Here is an 8,641-nt window from a genome sequence, read left to right on the forward strand (position 1 = left end):
CATTCCGGACTCGATCCTTCCTCGTGTGGCCACACATCCATCTCAACATACGCATCTCCGCCACACCTAACTGTTGAACATGTCGCCTTTTAGTCGGCCAACACTCAGCGCCATACAACATTGCGGGTCGAACCGCCGTCCTGTAGAACTTGCCTTTTAGCTTTTGTGGCACTCTCTTGTCACAGAGAATGCCATAAGCTTGGCGCCACTTCATCCATCCTGCTTTGATTCGATGGTTCACATCTTCATCAATACCCCCATCCTCCTGCAGCATTGACCCTAAATACCGAAAGGTGTCCTTCTGAGGTACCACCTGGCCATCAAGGCTAACCTCCTCCTCACACCTAGTAGTACTGAAACCGCACATCATGTACTCGATTTTAGTTCTACTAAGCCTAAACCCTTTCGATTCCAAGGTTTGTCTCCATAACTCTAACTTCCTATTTACCCCCGTCCGACTATCGTCAACTAGCACCACATCATCCGCAAAGAGCATACACCATGGGATATCTCCTTGTATATCCCTTGTGACCTCATCCATCACCAATGCAAAAAGATAAAGGCTCAAAGCTGACCCTTGATGCAGTCCTATCTTAATCGGGAAGCTGACCTCTAAAGTGCACATGTACACACATACAAAAAAATAGTACTGGACCTCTTGTAACTCTCTTACACCAACCAGGTTACCGCAAAAAAACTGGGGTGTGACCTGAATATCATCGACGCTAAAGTGCTAAAGCAAGCAACTTACTTTTCTGAAAGTCATCTGCAAAAAACTTCAGAATCGTAGATGGAAAGCAGCTTTTATATTACTGGCCTTAGTTAGATAGACCAGATTTTTTACTGCCACCAAATTGTAGTTGAGTGGTTCATATATACCTTGGACTACACATTGAGAACTTCTTTGTATACTATGTTTTTTGTAAAATTAGCAATGAAGTTGAACTGGCCTTCTTTCGGCTTATTCGGGACAGAAAGAACCTTCTATCTTCCAATTAGGATAAAAATGAAACAGAGGGCTGCTGACTGCAGAATATAGCGGAGTGAAGATACCTTCGATAGTACCTTAAGTTGAGCCTTGCTAAAAGCCTAAAACAGATACTTGAGAATAAAATGAAAATATAAGCATAAAACAGGACAGAGGGAATGCTATAAGCTGAAAAATAAAGAAACCACTACAGAATGTAGAGGCCCTGGTTACTACCTTTAATGAAAGAACCATCATATGGACGACACATCTTTGACGATGCGCACACGACGTCTAGATCCAGCGCGGGAATCTCGTACCCAGCCTAGCAACCAACCGCTTTATAAGAAGGTTGTCCATGATTTTTCGTCCATGTAACAGTTTCGCTAATGAAAACTGAACACCGACCTACTCTGAAGTATTTAACACAAAGAACACTGATAAAAACAAGACTGGCAAAACTCATCGATTTGAAACCTCATTTGGTTCACAATACTGAAGACTGACAAACCAAAATAACTGAAGATATGGGTGTGTGTGTGTGTGTTGGGGGGGTGGGAGATTGATGAAAAATCACAAGTAGCTCAAGAGTGTGTCCAGAAAAGACTGAATAATTGCTCATAAAAATGTATACTGAGATTCGGAATCCTAACGAATTAAGTACTGAGCCCTTCGCTCTCAATGCTTGTCCACTGCCTCACTCCCAGGCTAGCAGACCAGAGCATCCAAGACAATTAGGAGTTAATCCACACACACAATTACGTGTCTCGCCAACGGCACCCTCGTCCCCTGCTGCTTCCGCTGGGGCGCGTGCAATGGGGTCTCCCTGCTAACCTTGCCGCCATGCCCATCCCATCCATTTCTCCCTACCACCAGCTCGTCCACTCATGGTTGTGATTGATGGATACGAGAAACCAGTCCGAGCCTCCAAGGAGGCGAGGAGGCATATATTCGCGCCTTCTATCGGACTGGGAAGGAGAGGCAAAAGCAGAGCATAGTGCAGGTGTGGAGCTCCTGGGTGGCACTTCAGTTGTAGAAGGCATAGAGGTCCTAGGGGAGCAGTGGATACTTGAAGGAGATGGCCGTGGAGTGCGTCGGCGCGAACGGAATAGTAGGTGGCGGCGCCATCGCCGAGGATGAGCAGTGCGTAGCGGAGTACGTGGAGGTCGGCGAGGACGAAGGGGAGGTGGTGCAGTGGCGGAGCAACGCAAAAATAGTTGAGCGGGCCAGACAAACAAGTGAACATTTATTTTCCAAAATTACGATGAATCATGCTACTTCATTAGACATAAGACTGCCCTCACTAATATTTTAACTAAATCAGCAGATATATGCAGCCGGTGCCCGCCCTTGGCTGTTTGATGTATGATGCTGGCCCTATCCAACCGAGGGATAGCCGATGAACCAAACGCCACCCTAGTGGCTACTGGTGCTTTCTGTGCCGCTGCTGCTCGGCTGCTCCTTGTGGCCATAATTACTGCTCCATGGTTGGTGTCGTGCGAATCTCCCACTGCTAGTAGACTAGGCTTATGGGCTACCGATGTACTACTAGTATGTGAAAGAAAAAAGATAGAGATCATGGGCGGGCCATGGCCACTTTGGCCTTGCTGTAGCTCCGCCAGTGAGGTGGTGGGCAGCGGGGCTCCTGCATCAGAACCTCAGATGAGGAAGCAGGAGAGTCCTCGCGGACTCGAAAGGCGGACGACGCCGCGGCGTACTTGCCGACGTGGTCTTCGAAGGAGACGGAGTAGGGGGGGGAGGAGACGGCGGTGGGGAGGGAGAGATGGCGGGCGGCGAGTCTGCTGCATCAGAGGAATAGGCAAGACGACGCAACGGACGAACAACGCCGGCGGCGTACTTGCCGATGTCGGCGTCGCAGGAGATGGGGTAGGGAGGAGGGGGTGTGAAGGTTGATCTAGTGGCGGACGATAAGGCTGCGGTGGAAGAGAGGAGTTGGGCGGACGGCGCCGGTGGCACCGGTCGCCGCCAGTTCGCTTCCATATTTCTCCAGAATGATCGATTGCTTCATTGGATACTAGTGGTTGGGGCGCCACTCGGTGGCGTCGCCTGAGAGGAAACTGGGCGGTGTTAGGTGGGAGGCACCCCTTCCATTTTACTTATTATAGTATGCAGTATTATTGCATAATAGGCATATTAAGCAGAAAGTAGCCACGAGAAACCACTTGATGAAACAAAATTTAAAGTTCATTACACACTTGATGAAACAAGTGACACATGCATCTTGGCTCTAACATCACATTGATAGAGTACTGAAATCATCTCCAAAAAAAGAATGAACAAAATAGTAACCATGGATGGAGTGGCTTATCTTCACCTCGTGCTCAATGCATCCACTGTCCCAGATCCCGGGCTAGTCTTCGCTGTCGCCGCCGCCGGTAACCGCTGTATCTTTTTGAGCCTCACCTCCCAATTTCAGTGCAAAATGCAGCCATCATCTTGGAATTCCTTGATAATATCCCTGCCAAGTGCACCATATACAGCTACTCTAGTATGGTTAAAGCAATAAAAGGAAATTGGGTACCTTTTGTTGGATGTCATCCTTGGATTCAGATCCAATTGATCGAGCAGCTCTGTTGAGGGCATTGTTGGTGCTTCCACCTCCTTGGACATTCAAAGTAAGGCTCCAGATTTTGTCTTCCAAACCTAGTTGGGATTGTGAATAATGAGAGAAAAAACTATCAAATATGTCGCCTTTCATTTTCAGCAGTTTCCCTTCAAATGTGAATCCATTAATGCATGGGTATGTTTTCTATTAACACCTAATATGAAAGAAAGCTAACTATAATAAATTAGAGAACACAATTCAATAGTTTTCAGTGATGTTACCAAAGAACTATAAAATGTTATTTGAAAGCGTACATCATACCTTTACTGCATTGGTATTCATAATTATTTGAGTGGCGAACTGAGCTTTATTTACCTACTATATATTTTTTTTATTCGCCAAAACCTAAAATAATATAACCTTGGCAAGACGTATCCGTAAACCTGCACAACCTCAGGTTGTAGTTCTGCCCGATCTATCTCCTCTAACACCCATAGTTAAAACTTTGAGAGTTATATATTTATCTTAACTGATAGGAAATAAACACAATAACAATGGACAAGAGCATAGTGCATTCAGTGCATCACTTTATGTTTATACAATGTACATGATGATCAAGCAAGTATCATATGCTGTAAGAACTGAAGCCTCTAACACAAGTTGAATTTGAAGATTGCGGAAATCATGAGAAGCAGATTGAACTGAAAGTAATTTATAAAAAAATTGAAAACTATGAGAAGGTAGTGCCTGGAGCCTATATGCTTGCTCTGTTTCGACTTCTTCTTGGATTAAAGATGTTGAGTAACTTCGTGCCTGCACGTCAGTTCTTGGCGTTCGGCTCGCTGTCCAAGTCAGCGCCATGGTTGGGGCCATCGCCAGCGGCCAGATGGCCGAGCACATTGGCCAGAAAGGGGTGAGAAAATCTTGACCCCTCCCTCCCTCCGAATGAAAATTAAGAGTTGAGCTTGTATTAGTCTCAAATCTCATGAGTTATTTAATTAGTTGCGTGTGGCATTTGATACGATAATCAGAGAAGAGAAATTGGTGTTGCAGACAATGTGTAGGTGAAGACTTTTTCTGAAAAGGTTCATTATTTTGTTCATGTCATATGCTTGCAAGTTGCAACAAATTAATTCTTGACTACACTAAAGTTTTAATCTTTTATACTATGGACATGCCTACTGAATTTTCAGTCGTTAACGATGGTGGCGATTCAGAACATCATCGGTTGGCTCGCCATCTCCTTCACGAATGCATGGCATGATGCACCCACATGTTTCCCAAGCTTATTTTCTGCCATTTCTCTTCTCGCGACGATACGAGCTTCATGCTTGCTAATCGATGTTTAATCCACATGACTCATCACTTCTCTACATGGGACGGCTGCTTCAAGGATTTGGTGTTGGTGTCATATCATACATGGTTTGTAATAAAGTACCTTCACTGCGTGATTATTCTGTGCCTAGGATGTTCATGACTTTATGCTTTAAGATTTTGAGTACTTCTCAGCTGGTTCAAAAATGTTCAGAAACAAGAGAGCAACTAATATGTCAATATACTGGATGCAGAATGATCCAGGTTTTTTTTTTTGGAGAAGATGGTTCATTGTTTATACCTACGCACCCCTATCAAAACTAAATTAATCTTTTGAAATTAGAACATTTTTACTTTGTGCTTGGGCAGTGCATGCTGATTTTTATGGCTTTATGCTTTAAGAGATTCAGTACTTCTCCATCGTATATACCAACTTATTTTATTGCCAACAGATTATTGAGCTACTTAATAGTTACAATACTAACTCCTATGTATGAATTAAGGCATGCGATCATACCAGATGCCTGTATACATCAGAGCTCCTCAGAGCACAAGAGGATCGCTTGGCTTCATGAAATCCTCAAATGCAGAATCAGCAATAGCTATGTAAAAGAAAAGAAGCACAGTCAGTATGTTACATGACATGAGAACAACAGATGACTACCTAATCTAAGTACAACATAAGTTTCGTATAAACAGGATTGAAATGAATCATAATTAATGGTTATAGTCAATAAAATGCCAGAATGAGTTATATTGACCAACCTAAGTACCTAATATTGTTACGTCCATTAGACAGTGTGCAATCAAAATCATGTGATAGTTAACTATTTCTAATCCAATAGATTGTATACAACACAGACTGATATTTTAGATTCAAAAGAAGAATCCAGTATCAGAGGCTATCTGAACTTACTTTTGAATCACGCCACCGCTAGTCCACTGCCTCCTGATGATAACACCATCAATCATTAGGTTGGTTTCCATCCATCAGTATGTTCACCCTTGAGAAGTCCAGGCTAGGGTGCTACAATTAGGATCCCTATCAGATAAACGAAGAACTATATTTCTTGATATAATTGGAGGGATGCGACTACCATAACAACAGGTGGATGCATCCGTTCAACCCAGGTGGGGAGCATACAAAATCTGCAAAATAGGGAGGTTAGAAGATGATAATTTCATTAATAGTTCGGTACACACAGTACTTTATAGATGGTTGCTCACATATCTAAATGCCGCATTTCTTGGTTCATACGTAGCAAAAATTCCTTGCAATATTTTCTAGAACCAGGAACAATCACTGCATTGTGAATGTTACATTTCTGTTTCTCTCACGCAGCTTCAGAAGGAACTCGCGGATCATGAGCTTGCGGAGCAGATGGAGGAGCCCATGGCCCAGCAGCTGGAAGCAGACATCAATGCTCTGGTTTATAACAAGCAGCAACTGGCCCTGCGAGCAAAAGCCACTATCCATCAATGACAAGAAAGAGGAGATCCAAAGGAAGGTGTGCAGATTCCTACCATGTGTCATCATGATTTCTTTTATTTCTTCTGTGAACCCAAAACTCTATTATGGTAATATGATTACGTTCACTTTGGTTGAAACATGACATGGCATATGATTAGTACTTCCTCCGTTTCTTTTTAGTCTGCATATAAGGTTTGGTCAAAGTCAAGCTTTGTAAAGTTTGACTAATTTTATATTAAAAAATATAAACATTGACAATATGAAATCAATATTATCAGATGCACCACAAAATGTATTTTCATACTATATAGTTTTAATATTGTAGATGTTAATATTTTTTTATATAAATTTGGTCAAACTGTGTATAGTTTGACTTTGACCAAATCTTATATGCGGAGTAAAAAGAAACGGAGGGAGTAATTTAGGTTCTGTTTGTGACATTGCATTCGTCAGAATCTAGGTCTACTTGAACCTCTGCTTCAGCTGCTAAACTGTCTTATACCATTGTAGAATTCTTATAATGATTCTACAGCGTCGTAAAGGCCTTCTGTTCATTGTAAATTTCTCAAAGCTTCATATACAATTAAGTTAATTAGAACGATGTCTTCATGTAGTATCGCTCTCCATCCAAAAACTGATTATTTTTTGTGGATTTCTGGCATCATGAGTTTCAAATAAAGGATAATCCATACCTAGAGCCAAGCATGCTACATGGTCTATGAGTTTCTGATCAAAATACATCATGCATTGTCATACCAGGTCGAATATAAGACATCTTTGCATAGTTGTGGTGTAATCTATTCAGCCTTGTGCATTTGGCGTGGCATCGATCCTGGTCTTGTAGATCAAAGCTAGAGCTACTTTGTCAAAAACCTTCCCTCTAATTTACGGAGGGGGGATGGAGCAGGATATCTACAGTTTACCATCTGCAAAGTGAACTCTCTGCACAGTCTGTTGAAACTACTTTTATATCCACCATTTAATCTTGCGTCTTGACATCTGCTTGTCACCGATTGGTATTCGGCTATACCTTGTGAATGAGGCTCTTGAACGCCTGATATATTGCTCTCGCTAACTTAAGCTGATAGTTTGATATTCTGCTCAAAAAGCAACAACTCACTGCATAATGTTATATTTGTTGCGTTTTTACTGGCGCAGGTGACCCAGGCTGATTTTGAGACTTCTAAACATTCCCAAGAAAGCTCGAAATTGATGTCCAAATCAGTAAACTCGCCAGAAAAAGTTCAGGTGGCTAGGCACAAATCTATCAAGGGATTAGAGGGCTAAGACAGGAATCAGTAAAATTCAGAGTTTTGAATCTAAGTGAACACCTGTTATTGCTGCAACTCCCCTGCATCAACTAACAGTCTAATACATGCCCTATGGTAGCATATATTGAGTGATTCAACTCTGTTACTGCCTTACTCCTTACTGCAGCCATTACAACAAAATATGCAGATTATAAAACATGCAAGGAAAAAAGGGAGAGCTGCTATTGTGACACTGCACTGCTCAAAGTAAATTGATTCATATGAACCTCCATGGGCAGTGCCCACCATGATTTAGAGAAGTATTCGGCAGTTGGAAAAGGTAGGATGCATCGTACCTGGTCGGATCTGGAACGGTTGGCCCTTGCCGGCGCAGACGAAGCGGATCCGTGTCGATAGTGTCTTGCCTCCGCGTGACGATGGTTCTTGTTGAGCTACTTTTGGCGCCGCCGGCAGCGCCCTCCAACACATACTCGTCCTCCCTGCCGGCTATCTCCATGGATTCAGATTGAGAAGAGAAAGGGGTAGGACACGAGGCGGCAGAGAGGGGTCGGGGGGTGAGGGAAGGGGAAGGAAGGAGGCGACTTGCCTGGATCGAGAGAAGGTCTGGACGATTGGATGTCGAGTTTGCTTCCTTCTCCGGTGGCCGACGTCGGAGGACCTGGCCATGGGCCGATGGGGCGAGGCAGTGGCGGCATCAACCCTAGCATGCGCCGAGGGAGAACGGGTGGGGGCGATTTCCTCTTCCTCTCTCGTTTTCTTCTGGACGAAGCAAACAACGCGTTGGGGCAGCAAAGGTCAAACCGCCGATCTTTGTTGTCTCTAGCTAATCCGACGTGGACTGCACGAGAGCACGCCCCGGATGCGCAACTGAATGTGTTTAATGGTGGGACTGGAGGGATGTGGACCATGAGAACGAGGGGTTTCCTTGCAAATGTGAAGTGGGGTGCCTCCTATGCGTCGGATGTAGATCAAACGATCAAAAACGATGGATGGCAGACACACCATCACCACCAACTGTGTTTTTTATAGAAGTAGAGATTATCAATTTGCAT

At 43.6% G+C, this 8,641-nt stretch overlaps 1 long non-coding RNA gene across 8 annotated transcripts; it reads right to left on the reverse strand.

Moving 5' to 3' along the window:
• Positions 1–3,156: 3,156 nt before the first annotated feature.
• LOC123132169 (uncharacterized) lies at positions 3,157–8,357 on the reverse strand. 8 transcript variants are annotated; one of them, XR_006464536.1, is made up of 6 exons: positions 7,925–8,357; positions 6,075–6,300; positions 5,945–5,996; positions 5,764–5,874; positions 5,365–5,449; positions 3,157–4,472 (listed from the first exon to the last, which is right to left on the reverse strand). It is a non-coding gene; the product is annotated as an uncharacterized lncRNA (long non-coding RNA). The 8 variants fall into 8 exon arrangements; XR_006464537.1 differs by adding an exon at positions 6,372–6,499 and having other exon boundaries at positions 3,157–5,449; XR_006464535.1 differs by adding an exon at positions 7,075–7,749 and having other exon boundaries at positions 3,157–5,449.
• Between the last annotated feature and the right edge of the window lie 284 nt (positions 8,358–8,641).

This window comes from Triticum aestivum, chromosome 6A, assembly GCF_018294505.1.
Source record: "Triticum aestivum cultivar Chinese Spring chromosome 6A, IWGSC CS RefSeq v2.1, whole genome shotgun sequence".
Classification (NCBI taxonomy): Eukaryota; Viridiplantae; Streptophyta; class Magnoliopsida; order Poales; family Poaceae; genus Triticum; species Triticum aestivum.